This window comes from Dendrobates tinctorius, unplaced genomic scaffold (genome assembly GCF_039654945.1).
Source record: "Dendrobates tinctorius isolate UK_male_01 unplaced genomic scaffold, ASM3965494v1 ptg000430l, whole genome shotgun sequence".
Taxonomy (NCBI): Eukaryota; Metazoa; Chordata; class Amphibia; order Anura; family Dendrobatidae; genus Dendrobates; species Dendrobates tinctorius.
Genome location: NW_027362093.1, coordinates 1,876,571 through 1,901,009, shown reverse-complemented (window position 1 = coordinate 1,901,009; position 24,439 = coordinate 1,876,571). Strand labels below are relative to the sequence as shown.

The following is a 24,439-nucleotide window of genomic DNA, read 5'->3' as shown; positions in this document are numbered from 1 at the left end:
ATTACTGGAGATAATAAGGGAAACATATGAGGAGATTTATTATCTTACAGGGTTTAGTTTTCTTCCCCGACAGCTACTAATAAAACCTATATATTTAGGCCACAGACAACAAGCAGTTTCCTCCTCGGAGTCGGCAGCTGAACACGTTCCTCATAGACTCATCTTCCATAACGCTAATTCTCGTCTCATTACCGACACGGGAATCGGCATTAGCAATACTGCAGGAGAGATTCATTACACGCGACATGAGAAATAACTCCTTCATGATGAGGACGACATCTTCACCTTCTACTGCGGCTCTAGAGACAGATGTGGCCAGAGTCGGTCACTGCCTCCATCCCCACCGGCCGTCTATATGAAGGTTTCCCGTCTTCCCCGCACTGGAATCTTCTCTCACGTTAGATCTCAGCTCTGATTCACACAGAAGTTTCACACATCTCCAGTTCCAGACACTGACTGAGAGAATCAGCCTCCATTTTATCTGCCACACCCCTGGGAATGGGACATGTCAGCAGTCATTCCCACCCATCACTGGAATGGCCTAATAACTCTCTCAGCACTATATGTGCTGGAGCATTCTTCCGAGCTCACATCACCGCAGCTAAGAGCCACGATGACACATATCTCCCCTCAAGGACTCGTCCGGTGCCCATCTTACACCCCCATACACATTAGACTAAAGCTCCATGAAAGCACTGATTTCGGGGGGTTTGGCCGACCATATAATGTATTTGGGGGCCTCCCGACAGATGATGTCAGGGCAGAGAAGGATCTGGCATCCTGAATTTCAGAGGATAATCCGTCTGTTCTTCCTGTAGATAATCCTCCTCTAGAGGAGTCTGGAGTTGACTCTCTCATACAGACCACAGGAAAGCTGGAATATTTGTGTGTATGGGGGAGTCGGGAGAGATCGCCGTCTGCCAAATGACCGTTCAGCCAACTCTGATCTCATGTGTATGGGGCCGTTAGTATTACACTGACAGGCAGTGATGATACACGGCACTACAGTAGTACAGGGCATCACCGGAGCCATCAGAGGCTTGTATATTGTGTGATCGCACTGATCAGAGGGGTTTAAAAAAGGTTTAAAGTGGAAAAATATCACAGTTTCAGCAACAAGAAATATCCATCACTATATGGAAAGCAGAGTCACTGCACAATGTTCGTTACGTCACGTCCATAACTACTTTATTATACTCTATTATCCTGTACACAGTGGAGTAGATAGAAATCACAGATCCCACAGCAAATAGCTGGAATTGGACCCTCCAACGTAAAGAAAAAAAAATCTCTCTATCTATATACACTGTTCAAAAAAATAAAGGGAACACTTAAACAACAGAATATAACTCCAAGTAAATCAAACTTCTGTGAAATCAAACTGTCCACTTAGGAAGCAACACTGATTGACAATCAATTTCACATGCTGTTGTGCAAATGGAATAGACGACAGATGGAAATTATTGGCAATTATCAAGACACCCTCAAAAAAGGAGTGGTTCTGCAGGTGGGGACCACAGACCACATCACAGTACCAATGCTTTCTGGCTGATGTTTTGGTCACTTTTGAATGTTGGTTGTGATTTCATACTCATGGTAACATGAGACGGACTCTACAACCCACACAAGTGGCTCAGGTAGTGCAGCTCATCCAGGATGGCACATCAATGTGAGCTGTGGCAAGAAGGTTTGCTGTGTCTGTCAGCGTAGTGTCCAGAGGCTGGAGGTGCTACCAGGAGACAGGCCAGTACACAAGGAGACGTGAAGGGGGTTGTAGGAGGGCAACAACCCAGCAGCAGGACCGCTACCTCCACCTTTGTGCAAGGAGTAACAGGAGGAGCACTGCCAGAGCCCTGCAAAATGATCTTCAGCAGGCCACAAATGTTCATGAGTCTGCACAAACGGTTAGAAACTGACTCCATGAGGATGGTCTGAGGGCCCGACATCCACAGATGGGGGTTGTGCTCACAGCCCAACACCGTACTGGACGCTGGCATTTGTCACAGATCACCAGGATTGGCAAATTCACCACTGGCGCCCTGTGCTCCTCACAGATGAAAGCAGGTTCACACTGAGCACATGTGACAGCCGTGACAGAGTCTGGAGACGCCGTGGAGAGCGATCTGCTGCCTGCAACATCCTTCAGCATGACCGGTTTGGCAGTGGTCAGTAATGGTGTGGGGTGGCATTTCTTTGGAGGCCACACGATGTTGGGCTGTGAGCACAACCCCCATGGAGACACAATTGTGCCTTTACCTGGAGATAAATTCCCAGTGGGGGCAATTTCCAAAACGCAATAACTTAAGTGGGGAATTCAGCTCTTTTCACACTTAAGGGATCTGTATATGGAGTCTACAAACTACAGTGGGGAATAAGGATTTGTTACGCTGCCAATTTTGGGGCTAAAGTCACATTTTTGTGAGGAAATAAAGTAAAATTGTCATTTTTTTCCTTCCACATTGCTTATATTCCTCTCACACTATCCAAATTCAGATATTGTCCTGTCAGAAAGAAGAATACAGGGAGCGAAAGGGTTAATAGGACTCACAGGAGGAACCGGCCCAGAAAGCAGAAGATCCAGGAGTGTCCACCACATATATGACTGCTCTGTGCACAGGACCTGTGATGAGGTCACAGGAGGGGAGGAGTCAGGGGTCACATGATCAGGGGCCTCAGTGTGTGCAGGACTCAGTGTGCTGGAGCGCTCCCGATAATCAGCTGCGTGTGTCGCGCTGTGTGATAGTCACAGCACCTGCATGGAGGGCGACACATGCAGCTGATTATCGGGAGCGCTCCAGGGATCCGGGGTCCCGATGCAGCTATTCGGTAAGTGATATTAGCCAATAACAACTTCTCCGACGATATTCACTCATCTCTAGTAATAACAGCTCAAAGAAATTCACCAAACTTTTCATTAAGTTTAATAGTAAGACCCTATTAAATATTGAGCACCAGCGGGATGAAGCATTGACAGCGGCATGTAAAAGTGTGGGCGCCCCGGGGCAAAATGACCGTTATTGTGAGCAGTAGTAAGATGAAGATGAAATGATCTCTAAAAGGCCGAACCTCTAAGATGACACAAAGCCTTTGTATTTTAGGCAAAAATAATAATTAAAAAAAAATATATATATATAGACTTTTTTACAATTTCATAATTGCAAAAAGGAAAAAGGGCGATGCAAAACTATGGGCACCCTGTGAGATTTGTGTACTGAGATAATTTTGATCAAGATTTCACACCTTAATTAGCTTGTTAGGGTTATGGTGAGATCACATGGTGACCAGGAGCTACAGAATGAGGAAAGGACTAAAAAGCCTTCACTAGACCCCTGTACAGCTGTATAATGAGGCCCAGGCTTTATAGTGAAGGGACAGGAGTGAGGGCCTGTGCCCAGGAGCTACAGACTGAGGAAAGGGCTAAAAAGCCTTCACTAGACCCCTGTACAGCTGTATAATGAGGCCCAGGCTTTATAGTGAAGGGACAGGAGTGAGGGCCTGTGCCCAGGAGCTACAGTCTGAGGAAAGGGCTAAAAAGCCTTCACTAGACCCCTGTACAGCTGTATAATGAGGCCCAGGCTTTATAGTGAAGGGACAGGAGTGAGGGCCTGTTCCCAGGAGCTACAGTCTGAGGAAAGGGCTAAAAAGCCTTCACTAGACCCCTGTACAGCTGTATAATGAGGCCCAGGCTTTATAGTGAAGGGACAGGAGTGAGGGCCTGTTCCCAGGAGCTACAGACTGAGGAAAGGGCTAAAAAGCCTTCACTAGACCCCTGTACAGCTGTATAATGAGACCCAGGCTTTATAGTGAAGGGACAGGAGTGAGGGCCTGTGCCCAGGAGTTACCGACTGAGGAAAGGGCTAAAAAGCCTTCACTAGACCCCTGTACAGCTGTATAATGAGGCCCAGGCTTTATAGTGAAGGGACAGGAGTGAGGGCCTGTGCCCAGGAGCTACAGTCTGAGGAAAGGGCTAAAAAGCCTTCACTAGACCCCTGTACAGCTGAATAATGAGGGCCAGGCTTTATAGTGAAGGGACAGGAGTGAGGGCCTGTACCCAGGAGCTACAGTCTGAGGAAAGAGCTAAAAAGCCTTCACTAGACCCCTGTACAGCTGTATAATGAGGCCCAGGCTTTATAGTGAAGGGACAGGAGTGAGGGCCTGTTCCCAGGAGCTACAGACTGAGGAAAGGGCTAAAAAGCCTTCACTAGACCTCTGTACAGCTGTATAATGAGGCCCAGGCTTTATAGTGAAGGGACAGGAGTGAGGGCCTGTGCCCAGGGGCTACAATCTGAGGAAAGGGCTAAAAAGCCTTCACTACACCCCTGTACAGCTGTATAATGAGACCCAGGCTTTATAGTGAAGGGACAGGAGTGAGGGCCTGTGCCCAGGAGCTACAGACTGAGGAAAGGGCTAAAAAGCTTTCACTAGACCCCTGTACAGCTGTATAATGAGGCCCAGGCTTTATAGTGAAGGGACAGGAGTGAGGGCCTGTGCCCAGGAGCTACAGTCTGAGGAAAGGGCTAAAAAGCCTTCACTAGACCCCTGTACAGCTGAATAATGAGGGCCAGGCTTTATAGTGAAGGGACAGGAGTGAGGGTCTGTTCCCAGGAGCTACAGACTGAGGAAAGGGTTAAAAAGTCTTCACTAGACCCCTGTACAGCTGTATAATGAGGTCCAGGCTTTATAGTGAAGGGACAGGAGTGAGGGCCTGTGCCCAGGAGCTACAGTCTGAGGAAAGGGCTAAAAAGCCTTCACTAGACCCCTGTACAGTTGTATAATGAGGCCCAGGCTTTATAGTGAAGGGACAGGAGTGAGGGCCTGTTCCCAGGAGCTACAGACTGAGGAAAGGGTTAAAAAGTCTTCACTAGACCCCTGTACAGCTGTATAATGAGGTCCAGGCTTTATAGTGAAGGGACAGGAGTGAGGGCCTGTGCCCAGGAGCTACAGTCTGAGGAAAGGGCTAAAAAGCCTTCACTAGACCCCTGTACAGCTGTATAATGAGACCCAGGCTTTATAGTGAAGGGACAGGAGTGAGGGCCTGTGCCCAGGAGCTACAGTCTGAGGAAAGGGCTAAAAAGCCTTCACTACACCCCTGTACAGCTGTATAATGAGACCCAGGCTTTATAGTGAAGGGACAGGAGTGAGGGCCTGTGCCCAGGAGCTACAGTCTGAGGAAAGGGCTAAAAAGCCTTCACTACACCCCTGTACAGCTGTATAATGAGACCCAGGCTTTATAGTGAAGGGACAGGAGTGAGGGCCAGTGCCCAGGAGCTACAGACTGAGGAAAGGGCTAAAAAGCCTTCACTAGACCCCTGTACGGCTGTATAATGAGGCGCAGGCTTTATAGTGAAGGGACAGGAGTGAGGGCCTGTGCCCAGGAGCTACAGTCTGAGGAAAGGGCTAAAAAGCCTTCACTAGACCCCTGTACAGCTGAATAATGAGGCCCAGGCTTTATAGTGAAGGGACAGGAGTGAGGGCCTGTTCCCAGGAGCTACAGACTGAGGAAAGGGTTAAAAAGTCTTCACTAGACCCCTGTACAGCTGTATAATGAGGTCCAGGCTTTATAGTGAAGGGACAGGAGTGAGGGCCTGTTCCCAGGAGCTACAGTCTGAGAAAAGGGCTAAAAAGCCTTCACTAGACCCCTGTACAGCTGTATAATGAGGCCCAGGCTTTATAGTGAAGGGACAGGAGTGAGGGCCTGTTCCCAGGAGCTACAGTCTGAGGAAAGGGCTAAAAGCCTTCGCTAGACCCCTGTACAGCTGTATAATGAGGCCCAGGCTTTATAGTGAAGGGACAGGAGTGAGGGCCTGTACCCAGGAGCTACAGTCTGAGGAAAGGGCTAAAAAGCCTTCACTAGACCCCTGTACAGCTGTATAATGAGGTCCAGGCTTTATAGTGAAGGGACAGGAGTGAGGGCCTGTTCCCAGGAGCTACAGTCTGAGAAAAAGGCTAAAAAGCCTTCACTAGACCCCTGTACAGCTGTATAATGAGGCCCAGGCTTTATAGTGAAGGGACAGGAGTGAGGGCCTGTTCCCAGGAGCTACAGTCTGAGGAAAGGGCTAAAAGCCTTCGCTAGACCCCTGTACAGCTGTATAATGAGGCCCAGGCTTTATAGTGAAGGGACAGGAGTGAGGGCCTGTTCCCAGGAGCTACAGTCTGAGGAAAGGGCTAAAAAGCCTTCACTAGACCCCTGTACAGCTGTATAATGAGGCTCAGGCTTTATAGTGAGGGGACAGGAGGGAGAAAAGTGGGGAAAGGAGCAAGAAGAGCCGGACTGCCCATCACTAACCTGCAGAGCCGCACTCCACATATATGGCTGCTCTGTGCACAGGACCTGTGATGAGGTCACAGGAGGGGAGGAGTCAGGGGTCACATGATCTCCGTATTGCAGACCTCCATGGAGGCTTCTCCTCAGTGACATTCCCGCCATTATTCGCCCCTCACTACTGGCACAATTACCCCGCGCCGCCTTCTCTACACAGTGTTATGTGTGGAATGTAACGTGTGATTTCTCTGGAGGGAAATAGACCCCACACAGGAGGGAATTCTCACCGGTTACCGGCCGTCTACTATATGGCGGCATATGATTGTGCTATCGACTCCACACCAGGAGCTAAAATGCCCAAATCTCTAATGTAACCGCTATAAGAGAAGATATAACAAATTTCTCCTAAACTCACACAGCGGAGGAGGCCTCACTTGGAGCAATGTGACTCGCGCACAGAAAATCTATTCCCGGTTCTGTGATAAGTTATCGGCCGACAGGAAGAAGAAAGGTCTGAATTACAGCCCAGACTGGAGGAGAAACTGCAGGAGTGAGAATTGGCCAATCAGCGCTCTTCACCCCTATACTTATCTACACAAATACAAGATATGAAATGACAATTAGACGCCATTCTCACCACCAGAACGGAGAGGCGCTAACTTGGAGTAAAGCCGCGTTTTATCACCATGCCAATAAGCCTAATAAGATGCCGCTCGTAAGCTCAGAATGAGAGAGTCACTGCATATAATCTCCTCTATAAAAGACCCTAAGGGTCAGATCTCAGCCCACCCCGATGTCATGTATAGCACTTATAATGAATACTCCCAGAGTTTGTATTCGCCCCCACAATCACCCCCCCCCTCACTACTGGAGTCATTCCTTCACACACTACATCTACCTAACCTGACTGAGTCCGCGGCACAACAACTCCATTTACACATCTCTGAGGAGGAAATAGTTTCACCAATCAAAAACCTAAAAAGAGGAAAGTCCCCGGGACCGGATGGTCTTACAGCAATATATTATAAAATGCAGCGATGTGCTGACACCACATATAAAAACCTCTGTAATTCACTACTAAATGGCTCACAGCTGCCCCCTGAGCTCTACGTGGCGCATGTAACCATAATCCCTAATCCTAAGAAAGATCATCTCACAACAAATTATAGACCTATATCCCTCTTATACATTGACTTCAAAATCTTTACATCCATTGTGACTAACAGGACCAATAAAATCCTCCCTCACCTCATCCATCAGGGTCAGGTTGGTTTTATACCAGCGCGACAGGCCCCAGATAATATTAGGAGAGCGTTAAATATTATTCATACAACTAACCTACAGCGAAAGCGACTTCTCCTGCTTGCATTAGATATTGAGAGGGCTTTCGATTCGGCGTCCTGGACATATCTCTTTACGGTTCTATCGGAAGTCGGATTCTCCCCTAAACTTATAAAGTGCCTCCAGTTGTTATATGATAGCCCTATCGCTTATGTAAAACTCCCGTCACCACACACCCCTCCAATTAATATTCAGAGGGTACCAGGCAGGGCTGTCCTCTATCTCCGGATCTTTTTGTACTTGCAATGGAACCCATTGCAGAAGCAATAAGAAGAGATCAGAATTGTCATGATCCAGGACGGGGTTTCGCTTTGGCCCGTCCTGATCAGACTGGGGGTTAATTGTTCTGCCTCTCTCTGGCAGAGGGTGGCTATTTAATGCTCCCTGGACCTAGGTCCGGTGTCAGTTATACTCCTGCCCTCGGCTGAGTTAGTTGACCTTGTGTGTACATGTGCCTTGTGCCTGATATCTTGCTTGCTTGTTTGGTTTTGATCCGGTTCTGTCCCTGTTACGAGTTCTGCCTGCCCCTCTTGTACTGCGCTACTTCTCGTGTATGACTCTCTGCTTGTGACCCGACTTCTCTCTGCTTGTCCCCTTGGTACCACGTCCCCCTCTTGTGTATGACCTTTGGCTTTGTCTTACTACCCGTCTGTTTGTCCCTCCTGTGCCTCGTTTGCCCGTACTGTTGTGACCTCCATTTTGCATGACTCTGAGTTGTTGTATGGTGTCCTGTCATATCTGAAAGCAGGATGCTAAGCCCCGCCCCCTTGCAGTCACCTGACCATAGGTCCTGTGCCAGCTTGCTAACTTCAGTGTCCGCAGGTCCTGTGCATCTTTACTTTCCGGCGCTGACTGGACCCTGACACTAATAGTTTGAAGCACGCATTGTCACCTCTGCTGCCCTGCTCCACAGGTATCTTTTACCACTGTTTCTGTACTCAGGACATGCGCACTGGCTCTGTGAGCGAGTGTAGTGCGGTGTTCCTGACAAGAATATCCTGGGCCCTGAGAATAAGGGAGACCAATATAAAGTCAGCCTCTTTGCGGATGCTCTCCTGCTAACATTAATAAGTCCCCACACTACACTCCCTCACTTGTTTTCCCTCCTTCACGAATTTGAGAAGATCTCAGGGTTAAAGATTAACATTGATAAAGCCGAAGCATTGTTTGTAAATTTTCCTAAGACAGAGCAAACTAATATAGCCTCCCATTTTGGGTTTATACACAAAGAACATTATCTAACATACAGTGGGGAAAAAAAGTATTTAGTCAGTCAGCAATAGTGCAAGTTCCACCACTTAAAAAGATGAGAGGCGTCTGTAATTTACATCATAGGTAGACCTCAACTATGGGAGACAAACTGAGAAAAAAAAATCCAGAAAATCACATTGTCTGTTTTTGTTTTCATTTTATTTGCATATTATGGTGGAAAATAAGTATTTGGTCAGAAACAAAATTTCATCTCAATACTTTGTGATATATCCTTTGTTGGCAATGACAGAGGTCAAACGTTTTCTGTAAGTCTTCACAAGGTTGCCACACACTGTTGTTGGTATGTTGGCCCATTCCTCCATGCAGATCTCCTCTAGAGCAGTGATGTTTTTGGCTTTTCGCTTGGCAACACGGACTTTCAACTCCCTCCAAAGGTTTTCTATAGGGTTGAGATCTGGAGACTGGCTAGGCCACTCCAGGACCTTGAAATGCTTCTTACGAAGCCACTCCTTCGTTGCCCTGGCGGTGTGCTTTGGATCATTGTCATGTTGAAAGACCCAGCCACGTTTCAACTTCAATGCCCTTGCTGATGGAATGAGGTTTGCACTCAAAATCTCACGATACATGGCCCCATTCATTCTTTCATGTACCCGGATCAGTCGTCCTGGCCCCTTTGCAGAGAAACAGCCCCAAAGCATGATGTTTCCACCACCATGCTTTACAGTAGGTATGGTGTTTGATGGATGCAACTCAGTATTCTTTTTCCTCCAAACACGACAAGTTGTGTTTCTACCAAACAGTTCCAGTTTGGTTTCATCAGACCATAGGACATTCTCCCAAAACTCCTCTGGATCATCCAAATGCTCTCTAGCAAGCTTCAGACGGGCCCGGACATGTACAGGCTTAAGCAGTGGGACACGTCTGGCACTGCAGGATCTGAGTCCATGGTGGCGTAGTGTGTTACTTATGGTAGGCCTTGTTACATTGGTCCCAGCTCTCTGCAGTTCATTCACTAGGTCCCCCCGCGTGGTTCTGGGATTTTTGCTCACCGTTCTTGTGATCATTCTGACCCCACGGGGTGGGATTTTGCGTGGAGCACCAGATCGAGGGAGATTATCAGTGGTCTTGTATGTCTTCCATTTTCTAATTATTGCTCCCACAGTTGATTTCTTCACTCCAAGCTGGTTGGCTATTGCAGATTCAGTCTTCCCAGCCTGGTGCAGGGCTACAATTTTGTTTCTGGTGTCCTTTGACAGCTCTTTGGTCTTCACCATAGTGGAGTTTGGAGTCAGCCTGTTTGAGGGTGTGCACAGGTGTCTTTTTATACTGATAACAAGTTTAAACAGGTGCCATTACTACAGGTAATGAGTGGAGGAAAGAGGAGACTCTTAAAGAAGAAGTTACAGGTCTGTGAGAGCCAGAAATCTTGATTGCTTGTTTCTGACCAAATACTTATTTTCCACCATAATATGCAAATAAAATGAAAAAAAAACAGACAATGTGATTTTCTGGATTTTTTTTTCTCAGTTTGTCTCCCATAGTTGAGGTCTACCTATGATGTAAATTACAGACGCCTCTCATCTTTTTAAGTGGTGGAACTTGCATTATTGCTGACTGACTAAATACTTTTTTTCCCCACTGTATCTGGGTATCAACTTAACAGCCAACAGGTCACCTCTGTTTAGGTGGAATTACACTCCACTGATCCAAAACTTCCAGAGGGACCTGGATAGATGGGCTTCCTCAAAGTTATCCTGGCCCGGCAGAATACAGGCATTAAAAATGGTGTCACGGCCTCGCTTCTTACATCTATTTAGGTCCCTCCCAATTATGGTACCAGCCAGAACGATCACTCAGTTACACTCTATGATGTCTAAGTTTCTTTGGCTCGGAAAACAACCCAGAATTGTGCAAAAACTTATGTTCCATCACAGAAAAGAAGGGGGTTTATCCCTCCCTAATTTTACACTTTATTACAAGTCGGCACAGATTGCTCCATTAATAAGTGCGTGTTCATATCCCAATAGTCTGAGATGGGTTATTCTGGAATCATTTCTCTCCAAACCATTCTCTTTATCAGGCCTAATGTGGACCACAGACCGACTTCCACAGGGGTTAATGAATGTGGCTCCTTTTACAGTCCACTCGTTGCTTCTTTGGAGGAAAGTCCGGTTTAAATATAACTTACAATCAAGCCCTTCTCCCCTGACTGCTATATTACAAAACCCTATGTTCCCGCCAGACCTTGAGCCACAAATTTTTTCGTGGTGGAAGCTGAAAGGTATTCATATACTTAAACATTTGTGTTCCCCATTTAATACCTTACTTGACAGACAGGAATTTGTTCAAAAATTTGTACCTCCAGTTAGGGAGGGAATGTGATTAAACCAGATCTTCCACTTTGCAAAGCAGATCCTCCCGAGCGGTACTACTCTCAGGGCAAGGAGTTTTGAAAATTAATGTGTAAATGACCCTTTGGGCAGGGGAACGATCTCATTGATCTACTATGCTATAAATTCTCCACAAGATGATAAAAAATTGAAGTATATGTTACAGTGGGAGGAGGATTCGGGGTTTGAACAGTCAATTGATGAATGGTATCGTAGCTGTGACACCCTATCGAAAGGTAGTCACCAGACTTCTCTTGTGGAGACCTCCTTAAAACTATTGCACAGAGTCTATTATGTACTGGAAAAAATTCACAGCATTTTTCCTAATGTCTCGGAAGACTGCTTTAGGGGCTGTGGAATATCTGGTGACATGAAACATATTTGGTGGTCTTGTATGGTGGTTTCTGGGCTTTGGGAGAAGGTGAAGCGTCTGATAGCACAGATGTATGGTGGACCGGCTGATCTGGAACCTTCTACACTTTTACTGGGAACCAGGCCTTCCCGGCTTCCAAAAAGATTTCAGAAGCTAGTAAACTACTTATGTATGGCCACTAAAATCCACATTGCGGTAAAGTGGAAGTCGCCCTCACTGTCAATATCTCTGGGGAAAGAGAAGATGAACGACATTATGTTATATGAAAGAATAGAAGCAACTAGAACTGACACGTGGGATTTTTTCTTCAGGGTTTGGCATCCCTGGATGGAGCTTCACTCAGATACTCGACTGGATCAGGCACTAAGGCTCTCTCCATAGCCAACTGAGAACTGGTCACGGCCTGGGACGGGATTCATATATGATCCTACAATAGTGAGTTGCATAACCGCTTTAAACGCCCTGGATTGGTTATTGATGACACCATTGTAGATTATTGAATATCGTATAATTTAATTCTTTGTGCCTTTCCCTACCCCTGTCTATGTCCAGTCTCCCCTTATCTTATTTGAAGTTTTTGGAATGTATGTTAAAATGTTAGTTTACCCTCCTTTGCATGGGAGTTGATAACTTGGACTTGGTTTAATAAGTTTCTAAATAAAAATTTATTGAAACTAAAGTCAGGTTCCTTACTGTATGACGTTAATAACAGAAGACTTTTTGTGGCCTATGGATCAGGCCTCTATAACACACTAAATACTACATGTGTATAGAGCTGAGCCTTGCGTGTAAGGACCCCTCAGATATCTTGTCCACAGTAAGTACATACTATACAGGAATAGACGGGTGTCTAACTCCACAGCGCAGGAGGATGATATATCCATGTACTTACACAGTATAACACTCGCTGATCTGTCCGTAGATCCTAGTTTGGTCTTCTCTCCCTGAACTGTCTGTAGATCTTAGTTTGGTCTTCTCTCCCTGAACTGTCCGTAGATTCTACCTTGCTCTTCGCTCCTTGAACTGTCCGTAGATCCTAGTTTGCTCTTGTACGGGCCATGAACAGTGAAGGAGTTGGAGGAGGCAGTGAGTAAACTCCAATATGAAGCCATGGGGCCGATGGTTTCCCAGGAGAATCCTATAGAGAATATGGGGGGGATCCTGGTATCAGAATTATTGGGGGTTTTGAGGAGCCGCATCAGTAGGAATATTGCCCACATCTAAGAATGAAGCAATTATTGTCCGGGAGAAAACCCTGAATCTCCAGACTCCCTGCAGATAATACAATATTAGCCAAACTACTCGCCAATAGGTAAATAAAATGATAGTGGAATAGATCCATGATGACAAACAGGATTTATGCCAAACAGATTTACGGCATCAGCATTACACGGTGATATCTTACTATACAGATGAGTAATAATGAGGCTGGAAATAGACCAATAACGTCCATGACGCTATGAAAGCTTCCGAGCGCGTCGAGTGGAATTATTTATGGAAAGTAATGGGCAAAATGGGATTTGGCCATAAGTTTATAAATTGGATCAATGTTCTCTATGGGTCAGCGTCCGCTAGATTGAGAGTAAATGGCTGATTGTCGGGGCCATGTGAGTTGGGCAGGGGTACACGACAGGGGCGCCTGCTCTCATCTCCCCTATTTGCATTAGCAATGAGCCTCTGACATGTAATCTGAGAGATTCCAAGGACTTCATTGGTTTTATGTATAATAACATCATAGACAAGGAGAGTCTGTGTGCCGATGCCGCTGCTGTATGTGGGCGATATAAAGTCATCTGCTGGCCCAATAATGACAGATACAAAGGAGTTTGGTCCGATTTCAGGAATAAACATCAATTGGGATAAGTCATCTATATTAACACTGACCCTCTCCCACATATGGTAACAATTGCACCAGCTCGGACACAAGTGGTGGAACAGATTAAATGTCCCAGTGTGGTGGTCGGGTCTAACATTACAGACTATACAGCATTAAACATTAACCTCTTACTTGAGAGACTTAGATCCAAAATAAATGTGAGGTGTAAATTGCCTGTCTGTAATAGGTCGGGGGGGGGGGGGGGGAATCTCATTAAAGTGATTTTCAGGCCACAATTCTTATATTTGCTTCCCAATTCTCCATGTTGAATCTCTCCTCCCATACTCCAAAATGTTTAGTCATTGTTCAGGGAACCGATAAGGTGCAAGCAAAATGCAAGCATAAAACTGGCATCACTTCAAAGGGACAAAACTGGGGGAGGTTTGGAGATTCTAAATCCATGGATCGATTTTATAGCTTTACAGATTCAACATTTTCATGGGTGGGGAAAAAGAGAGCGTATGGGCAAGAATGGTAGTCATGTCCTTCAAGAACAAAAATGGATGTCACTCATATATGTGCTGTAGGTGGGCACTAAGTACACAGATATAAAGACCGACCTTAGCAATGATGTACAAGGTGTGAGACAGGGGAAGAGACTGTTGGGGATAAGGGAATACTCTCATGTTACCCCATTAAGGCAAAATCAGTGACTGGTGGAGTTGACAAGTTGACTGGTTTCGGAGGTTGGGAATCAAGGGGAATTCAGACTTTAGATCGGTTAGTAGAAAATGGAATGCTAAAAAGCTTTAACAAACTATTACAAGAGTTTGGATTGCCTCACGGCCTCTTCTTTCGATACCTACTACTTAGGCATGCATATCTAACTCAGCTTAGCACTGCAGCACCGGATATACGGAAAAAATATTTACTGGACTCAATAGTGGCAGCAAAATACATGGCCGGCTTAATTATAAACATTTTTCAGCAACTCTTAGGCCGGGGTCACACTAACCGACGCAAAATACGGTCCGTAGTTTACAGGCGTAATACGGATGAATGACCCCTAAATAGTGCTCCGTATGTTATCCGTAAGCAAGGTGTGGTCGCGTATTTTGCGCATGTCAGCATCCGTATGCAATCCGTATGGCATCCGTATTGCGAGATTTTCTCGCAGGCTTGCAAAATGGACATTTAACGGTTTTGAGGCCTGCTAACTATTTAAATCATTAGCCAGCACCCTATTTTTTGCCTCAGGAACAGGTGGCTGCCTCCATTCTGTCCATTTGTGAGCTTGCTTTCACGAAGTGTGTTGGTGTTCTTTGTGCAACATAGCAAACAGTCTGACTTTCAACACAACTGAGCAGGTTCTCTTCAACTGGCTTTTGTCACGCCGCTTTGGTCAACCATACCCAGTGATAGTGGATCCGCGGAGGAGGAGACGCATGTGGGTCCATCCACTTTTGAGGCAACGACTCACAAGAGGTCATTTTCACCGCCTCTATTCTTCTCTGCGGGAGCATCCGGCTAAATTCTAACAATACTGCCGCATGAACCTTGCAACATTTGATCGACTCTTGGAGACAGTGCGCCCTGGTATAACCTTTCAGGACACAAGGATGCGCAAAGCTATATCTGCAGAGGAGCAACTTCTACTCACATTACGGTATGTACTACACAACCACATTCTCTATGTTGATGATGTGTTGCCCAAAGTATGTATTTATTGCTTCATGGACTAATTTTAATGCCCTCATCTTATTCCAGATATGTTGAAACTTACAGACCAGAATGTTATGTGTAATATGTACTGAATCTCACTTAGTCATTGTGCGACAAAATATGTGTGTTAGTAGATGTGAAATCATAACAAGTTTTGTAGGTATGTACCTGTTTTTTGGTTAATTTGTGCATTCTAAAATGTTCCTTTTCTGTTGTTCTTCAGCTTCCTGTCCACTGGCCTGTCTTATGCCGCCCTCCACCATGAGTTTCTGATTGGAAGATCTACCATTTCAGGCATAGTCAGGTCGATATGTAGTGAAATATGGTCAAGACTACATCAACTCATCATGCCCGAGCCCAGGATGGAAGACTGGTTGAGGATATCAAGGGACTTTGAGGAGGAATGCCAGTTTCCTAATTGTATTGGGGCCCTTGATGGCAAACATATCCGGGTGTGTAAGCCGCCGAACTCTGGCTCCCAATTCTTCAATTATAAACAATACTTTTCTGTTGTATTGTTGGCTCTGGCCGACCCTCAATACGAGTTTATAATTGTTGACATTGTGACCTATGGAAGGGCGGGAGACTCTAAAGTCTTCAATACTTCCATTATGGCTCGGCGGCTATGCACCAACCAGTTGGATCTACCACCACCACGCCAGCTACCTGGCTCCACTCAAGAATGTGTCCCTTATGTCCTTGTGGCAGATGAGGCGTTTCAGTTAACGCGCAATGTCATGAGGCCATATCCCCGGCGCAACCTTGACCACAGGCGCAGAATTTTTAACTTGCGCCTATCACGTGCTCGGCGACTGGTGGAGTGTTCCTTTGGCATTCTTTGTGCAAAATGGTGGGTACTCCAGTCTGCCATTCAGCTGAGTGAACAAAATGTCAATGAAGTAGTTAAAGCCTGTGTGGTTCTTCATAACTTCACCAGGATACATGATTGTTCCTCCTCTGCTGGTGTTGTGCGTGGGTTGGACAATGTGCGTAGGGCGAGACCACCTATCAACCTCAACGTAGACCGCTCTCTGGCCTCAAAGTTCGTGATATTTTCACAAATTACTTTATGTCACCTGAGGGGGAAACGTCTTGGCAAGAGCATGCTGTATCTATGTTATAATTTTGTGGTTTATGTATGTCTAAATATATATATTTCTACCCCTTCTGATTCTATGACTGTTTAATTGCATTGGTAAGCGTATGTTAGTTTGCTGACACTGTTTTTTAGAATTGAGACAGAGACGTAAAATGTAGCAGACAAATGTTTACTTGACCCTTTTTTTTGTTCCTTTTTTAAAGCAAAACATATTATTGCCATATGTGAACTGTGGCAATGTGGCAAATTGGCCTTTTTGCAGATGTAAACATTTTTACACAAACATTTTTTCATACATAGAAAAACAAAAAAACAACATAATGCCATACCAAAATGGCTAAATTATAAATTTTGGTAATTTGGGGAAGGAGAAGGCGGAAGACCATCCTGTGGTTGCTGCTGGCTACTTTGCCCAACATCGCCCTGTGTGGGGGCATACTGTTGCCCATGATGTGGGTATTGTACTGCCTCCTGGGATTGGGCTTGGTACTGGCCAGAGTGAGACTGACCAGGGGCATCTTGTTGGGTCGGGTAGGCCCGTGTCTCATACCCACCAATATAGCCATGTCGTCCCCAACCAGGTTGGGACCAGCCTCCAACACTGGGTGGGAACAAGTGGCCATATTGGTGGGGTTGGCTATAGCTAGACATAATATGTGGCTGCTGTTGGTAAGGTTGGGGGAGGAAGGGGGTGAGGTGTAGGCCCACGTATTTGAGGATCCTCAGATCCTGCTTGAGCAAGCATGTGTGTGGGGTGTCTAAGGCGCATTAGATTTCTGGGTGAAAGCTGTCACCTCTCCAGATATTCAAATAATTCATATGGGGTATTGGGGTGTGTGCAAGCATCAAGCAGGATCTGAAAACATCCTCGAATACTGAGCCTCACCTCAAGGGAAAGGGCACGAAGATAAAGGGCCAGGCTGCGCGAGTATGCCTCCTTGCCATCATCATTATTGGCTCTAGCCAAATAGTTGAGGACCCCAGTATCCACATTTGTACGGGTATCTTGGGCAGGGATATGCCGCCTTCTTCTTCCTCGCCGGGATGGTCCAGCAGGCTGTCGGGAGCTCCGGATCTGGCCAGTTGGGCTGCTGCTCATGTTGCCCTGCTCCTCCAGTATGGCTGATGGTGCAGCAGCAGACGGTCCTGATGGTGGGGTTTGTGGTGCAGCCACTGGGTTTTTCTGACTGGATTCTTCACCCATGCTTCTTGTAGGGGGAGAAGATGGGCTAGCCACCTCATCCCCTGCAGACCCTGGATCAATGATGGGCTCTGTATCTGAGCCAGTTCCTCTCTCCGTAAGGTTGGAGTGAGTTCTGTTATGAAATAGAACGAGCCAAAAATAAATCAATATTTTTGGCCCTGTAAATTATCTGCGTAATGTGGTGTGAGGTATCTACTTACGGTCTCAGATCCAGAATAGGGGCGAGGAAGGAGAGCCGGTCATAATAAATATATTTGCGCTTTATGTGGCCCGCATCACCACTCCTGGACCGCTGCTGACTTTCCCGCCAGTACTAATCGCGGATGCTGCGCCAGCGTCTCATCACATCTTCCACTGCAATGTGACAGCAAAAATTCTCAATTTATCATATTTGCTAGGTCACATTTGCTACCAGTAGCCTAGGCATGTGGCCTTCTAGGGTGTGTTTTCTACCCAGGGTGGCATATATAAATGGGGCATCCAGGCCAGATACACAGGGTCACAATAGTTCAGGTATCAAGTAACTACACTTAATAACTTGGTTGGCTAGGAGGATGAGGAGCTTGTGGTTTGGGCCAAATTATGGCAGTGTGAAACCACGTGTCACATCCAAATCTACCCGCCTCATGAGGCAAAAAGTACATGCACAGGAAGGGGGGGCTGATGCTATATGCATTTTTTGATGTGAGGTAATTTTAATGAGTTTTTGGGTTGTACTTACTCAGTTTCTGCTGCTCCTCATGTGGCTGATCACCAAAATCATGGAACATCTGGCGACATATGCGCCTCCTTTCTTGCCCGGTTGGCATAATGGGCATCACGTTGGTCCCAGAGTTCTGGCCGCTCCTGCACTAATACAATAAGCATCTCCACATTTAGGAAATATGGCGCCATGACGCTGCTGTACTCCGTGGAGATGTACTTCCTGGATGTCTGGACCGCTTTTTGAGCTCATTTGCATGTCTAGGCTTCTTGATGATGGATTGGCCCATTTCCTGTCACCAGCCAAAATACCTGCGTATTTCTCGCAAGTCACATGTGTGGTCCGTGTGTAATCCGTATTTTTTGTGCACCCATAGACTTGCATTGGTGTACTACGGGTGTAGTACGCTGACAAACGCAGCATGCTGCGATTGGCACGGACCGTAGAATACGGACGAGAAATATACGGCTGTTGGGAGCAAACCCATAGAGAATCATTGGTCCGTGTCTAATGCGTGCTTTTAATGCCTCTCACTCGGCCGTATTCCTCTCTAGTGTGACCCCGGCCTTACACTCTCACATGGGAGACCATCCCGACTGCTACATTAAAATAGGAAACAGATGTGAGGCTGATTACGGAAGTTTTGAATCCCCAATTGATATCTCTATTTCACGAGCATTGTATCAAGCTAGCAAACTTATTGCAGAACATTGGCTAGACGCTCAACCACCGACAGATAATAAATAAGCAAAACAATATTTGGTTGGAAATTTGATAACATCTGGGGATCCTGATTGAATGCCCAGGCCTACCATCCGGAGAAATCCAGAGAGATAACAGATGGCAATTTCAGGCTTCAGGAACACTTGTAGTATCATCAGTCTAGGTTAAATGATACAAGTAGGGCCAGTACACATGCAAACTAATTATGATAACTGAATGGCAGATATTCTAATGTAATACACATCATAAAAAAATAATAATATGAATACAGATTTCTCTAGAGTGTTAATTTGGCGAAAATTTTGCAATTTTCCAACTTTGAATTTTTATGCCCTTAAATCACAGAGATACGGCACACAAAAAACTTAATAACTAACATTTCCCACATGTTTACTTTACATCAGCATAATTTTGGAACCAAACATTTTTTTTGCTAGGAAGTTATAAGGGTTAAAAGTTGACCAGCGATTTCTCATGACATCATTTTTTTAGGGACCACATCACATTTGAAGCCACTTTGAGCGGTCAGTATGACTGAAAACACCCAAAAGTGACATCATTCTAAAAACTGCACCCCTGACAGTACTCAAAACCACATTCAAGAAGTTTGTTAACTCTTCAGGTGCTTCACAGGAATTTTTTGAATGTTTAAAAAAAAAATGAACATTTAACTTTTTTAGAGAAAAAAAATATTTACGATCCAATTTTTATTTTACCAAGGGTAACAGGAGAAATTGGACTGCAAAAGGTACAGTATTGTGCATTTTGTCCTCAGTACGCTATACCCCATATGTGAGGGTAAACCACTGCATGGCAGAGCTCAGAAGGGAAGGAGCGCCGTTTGACTTTTTCAACACAAAATTGTCTAGAATTGAGATCAGACGCCATGTCACATTTGGAGAGCCCCTGATGTACCTAAACAGTGGAAACTCCCCACAAGTGACCCCATTTTGGAAACTAAACTCCCCAAGGAACTTATCTAGATGTGTGGTGAGCACTTTGAACCCCCAAGTGCTTCACAGAAGTTTATAAAAAAAATTAAAAAATATTTTTCACAAAAATGATATTTTTGCCCCCAATTTTTTATTTTCCCAAGGGTAACAGGAGAAATTGGACCCAAAAGGTGTGCAATTTGTCCTGAGTAGGCTGATACCCCATATGTGGGGTAAAAGCACTGTTTGAGTGCATGGAAGAGCTCGGAAAGAGCACCGTTTGACTTTTTCAGCACAGAATTGGCTGGAATGGAGATCAGATGCCATGTTGTGTTTAGAGAGCCCCTGATGTGCCCAAACAGTGGAAACCCCCCCAATTCTAACTCGAACCCTAACCCCAACACACCCCTAACCCTAGCCCTAACCCTAATGGAAAAATAGAAATAAATACTTTTTTAATGTTATTATTTTTCCCCTAAGTAAGTGGGTGATAAAGGGGGATTTGATTTACTATTATATAGCGGGTTTTCATGTTTGGCAGCTGTCACATGCTAAAAGACACTTTTTATTGTAAAATAGTTTTTGCATCACCATATTTTGAGAGCTATAATTTTTCCATATTTCGACCCACAGAGTAATGTGAGGTCTTATATATTTCCATCACAGTCCCTCAAAAAATATGTATATATATGTATTTCATGTAGATCTCACTTGCATGTATACTCCTATATACTCATATCTGATATATACTATAATCAATTGATTAGAATGACCTAATAACCCCATAAACCAGACAAGTGCAAACCAGACAGCTCCTTGGTACATTCCAGACTCTAAAAAATAGGAACCAACACCAGATGGCCCAAGCTGATGTCTCGATTTTTGCTGATTAGCAGGAAAAGGCGACAGCTACTCATAAATTGCTAAATCAGCCATTTTGTTATGCCTTGACCAGAATCCTCCATATACTCAAACAGCCAATAACATTGAAGCTTGACAATATGGGAATCAACTAACCACCCCCTTCTATATGCAATTATAAAACCATGTATGTACAATAAACCATGAGTATTGATGGAATGTTATTCTGTCACTTTGGTTTACAGTCTCATTCTTGATTCTTGAGCGCTCAAAAATTCTCAGTCTAAGGCTAGTTTCACACTAGCGTTTATTTGACGCAGCGCACGGCGCCGCTAAGCCCCGCCCCCTGCCCGCCCCATCCGGTCATCGCCGACTACTATCGCACATGGACGCTTGAGATCTGTGCACCCTATCTTTAGCATATGGTGCGCAGATCGTGCGCTGGCCATGCGCTAGGATTTTGTCGTGCGCTGCGCACTTTTGAAGGTGCGCCGTGCGCACCGAAATGCAACATGCTGCATTCAGCGCGCACGGGCGCACCTTCAAAAGTGCGCAGCGCACGCCAAAATCCTACTAGCGTACGGCCAGCGCACGATCTGCGCACCCTATGCTAAAGATAGGGTGCGCAGATCGCAAGCGTCCATGTGCGCTAGTAGGCGGCGATGACCGGATGGGGCGGGCAGGGAGCCGGCAGGGGGCGGGGCTTAGCGGCGCCGTGCGCTGCGTGGAATAAACGCTAGTGTGAAATTAGCCTAATTGGGAACGGCCGCAGCACACACAGGGATAGATTTATCCTAACCAAATTTCCATAACAGGATGAGTTGACTTTTTTATTGGTACCATTTTTGGGCACGTGACATTTTTTTATCGCTCTTTATTCCGATTTTTGGGACACAGAGTGAACAAAAACCAGCATTTCATGAATTTCTTTTGGGGGGGCGGTGCGTTTATACCGTTCTGTGTGGTAGTTTTATTCTTCGGGTCAGTACGATTACAGCGATACCTCCTTTATTTTTTATGTTTTGGCGCTTTTGTACAATAAAAACCATTTTATTTAAAAAAAATTTTGCATCGCTTTATTCTGCGAGCTACAACTTTTTTATTTTTTCGCTGATGACCCTGTATGGCAGCTCATTTTTTGCGGGACAAGATGACGCTTTCAGTGGTACCATGCTTAATTATATCCATCTTTTTGATCGCGTGTTATTGCACTTTTTGATCGGCCGTATGATGATTAAGTATCTTTTTTGCCTTGTTTTTTTTTTTTTGGAAGGGGTTCACTAAAGGGGTTAACTAGTGGGACAGTTTTATATAGGGCGGGTCGTTACGGACAAGGCGATACTAAATATGTGTACTTTTATTGTTTTTTTTATTTACCAAAAAAAGAATTAGGGAATATTTTTTCTTTTCTTTTTTTTAGGAATTTTTAAAAAATTATTTTTAAGTTTTTTTTTTTTACATTATTATATTTTCCCAGTGTGGGACATCACTGTATAGTGTCAGATCGCTGATCTGACACTTTGCAGTGCACTTTGTCAGATCAGCGATCTGACAGGCACTGCAGGAGGCTTTCTCAGCGCCTGCTCTCAGCAGGCACTTAGAAAGCCACCTCCCTGCAGGACCCCGAAGGCCCCCGCGGCCATTTTGGATCTGGGGGCCTGCAGGAACGAGCACATCTCATTGTTCCAAAGGGCTCAGGGAAGCACGCAGGGATTCTTCCCTATGCCCCCGGTACACTGCGATCATGTTTGATCGCAGTGTGCCAGGGGTTAATGTGCCGGGGTGGTCCATGACCACTCCTGGCACATAGTGCCGGGTGTCAGATGTGATAATCAGCTGACATCCAGTCACGATCAGCTGCACTCCCCCCGTGAGCGCAGGTGATCGCGATAATGTACTATCCCATCCACGGTCATATGGGCCCGGCTCACGTTGACGGGATAGTACGTCAAATGTCAGAAAGGAGTTAAGAAAATACCATTTCCATTTAAAATATTTTCCACATTAAGAACATGAAAAAGGCTTCTCTCCTGTGTGGGTTCTCTGGTGGCGATCAAGATGCGCTTTCCGGGTAAAACATTTCCTACATTCTGAACATGAAAAAGGCTTCTCCCCTGTGTGAGTTCTGTGGTGCATAACAAGATTACTTTTCCAGTTAAAACATTTTCCACATTCTGAACAGGAAAAAGGCTTCTCCCCTGTGTGAGTTCTATGGTGGTGCTCAAAATGCGCTTTCCGGGTAAAACATTTCCCACATTCTGAACATGAAAAAGGCTTCTCCCCTGTATGGGTTCTATGGTGTCTATCAAGATCCTGCTTCCAGTTAAAACATTTTCCACATTCTGAACATGAAAAAGGGGTCTCCCCTGTGCCCCTGTGTGGGTTCTCTGGTGTATAACAAGATTCCTTTTGTGTCTAAAACATTTCCCACATTCTGAACATGAAAAAGGCTTCTCCCCTGTGTGGGTTCTCTGGTGTCTATCAAGACGCTGTTTCCAGTTAAAACATTTCCCACATTTTGAACAGGAAAAAGGCTTCTCCCCTGTGTGGGTTCTCTGGTGGTGATCAAGATGCGCTTTCAAGGTAAAACATTTCCCACATTTGGAGCAAGAAAAAGGCTTCTCCCCTGTGTGGGTTCTGTGGTGTATAACAAGATTCCTTTTCCAGTTAAAACATTTCCCACATTCTGAACAGGAAAAAGGCTTCTCCCCTGTGTGGGTTCTCTGGTGATTAACCAAATCTGATTTCTGGTTAAAACATTTCCCACATTCTGAACAGGAAAAAGGCTTCTCCCTTGTGTGGGTTCTCTGGTGTATAACAAAATCTGATTTCTGGTTAAAACATTTCCCACACTTAGAACAAGAAAATCTGCTCTCTGCTGTTTGAATTGTTTGATGTTTAAGAAAAGACTTTTCAAGGGGAAAGCTATTTCCATATTCCGAACGTGAAAACCGCTTCTTTGATTTAGGAGCAGTTTGTTTTTTAATGCTTATTTTGTGATTTTGATTTTCCTTAGTAGTCAGTAATGAATCAGAAGATGGGACCTGTTTCAAAGGATCAGATGACAGATCTTTGCTGTGAATGGATGATGGTATATCTGGAGTAATAGCAATCACTTCAATTGTATCCTGTGTGATGTCAAGATCATCTGATTTAAAAATTGAAGATGTCAGCGTTCCCTCTGATCTTCTGGTACAGTCATCTGCTAAGAATAAAACCAATTATTATTTTTCAATTAAATATCCTCAAACTTAATATTTTTGAACATTTCTACTTAACTTGCCAATTTTTAATGACAGTTTATGTAAAAAATTTGAATTATTCACCAGAATGACAGTATCACAGTCTAATAGAAAGCCTCATAATATGAACCAGTAGTGTGTGGTGTTCAACTGTTTGTTCATTCTGCCTCCCAAATATCGAATAAAGAGTCACCAATGTTATTTAGACAAAAATATCAATAAAAAGTTCTACTCATCTCACAAAAAACAAGTCCCCACTCAGATCCATCATCAGTCAATGGAAAAATAGGAGGTTCCCACACTATTAGTGGCTCAAAGGTTCTTGAAAAGGAACATGGCTTCCATAAACCAATTCAGCAATATCCGCTCTCCCAAAGTCAAATTTCCCCCTCGCTGCTGAGTCTTGCAGTGTGCCCAAACCACATTTAGCATCCATGTATTTGGCAATAGTATAAAAAGAAGAACACTCTTAATTTACGATGTGTGTCTCCTGGAGCACAATCTGGGCACTGTGTTGGGTGATAAATGGTATATTTTGAATTTTTACTCTCCAACATCC

General features: G+C 45.0%; 1 protein-coding gene and 1 long non-coding RNA gene across 3 annotated transcripts in view; one reads left to right on the top strand and one right to left on the bottom strand.

The window, feature by feature from the left end:
* LOC141076815 (uncharacterized) overlaps positions 1–24,439 on the top strand; it is a 918,929-nt gene that overhangs the window by 478,054 nt on the left and 416,436 nt on the right. The gene's annotated exons all lie outside the window — the stretch shown is intronic.
* Positions 16,370–20,929, bottom strand: LOC141076832 (uncharacterized). Of its 2 annotated transcripts, XR_012227526.1 has the most exons (3): positions 18,141–20,929; positions 17,620–17,773; positions 16,370–17,531 (listed from the first exon to the last, which is right to left on the bottom strand). It is a non-coding gene; the product is annotated as an uncharacterized lncRNA (long non-coding RNA). The 2 variants fall into 2 exon arrangements; XR_012227525.1 differs by having other exon boundaries at positions 17,620–20,929.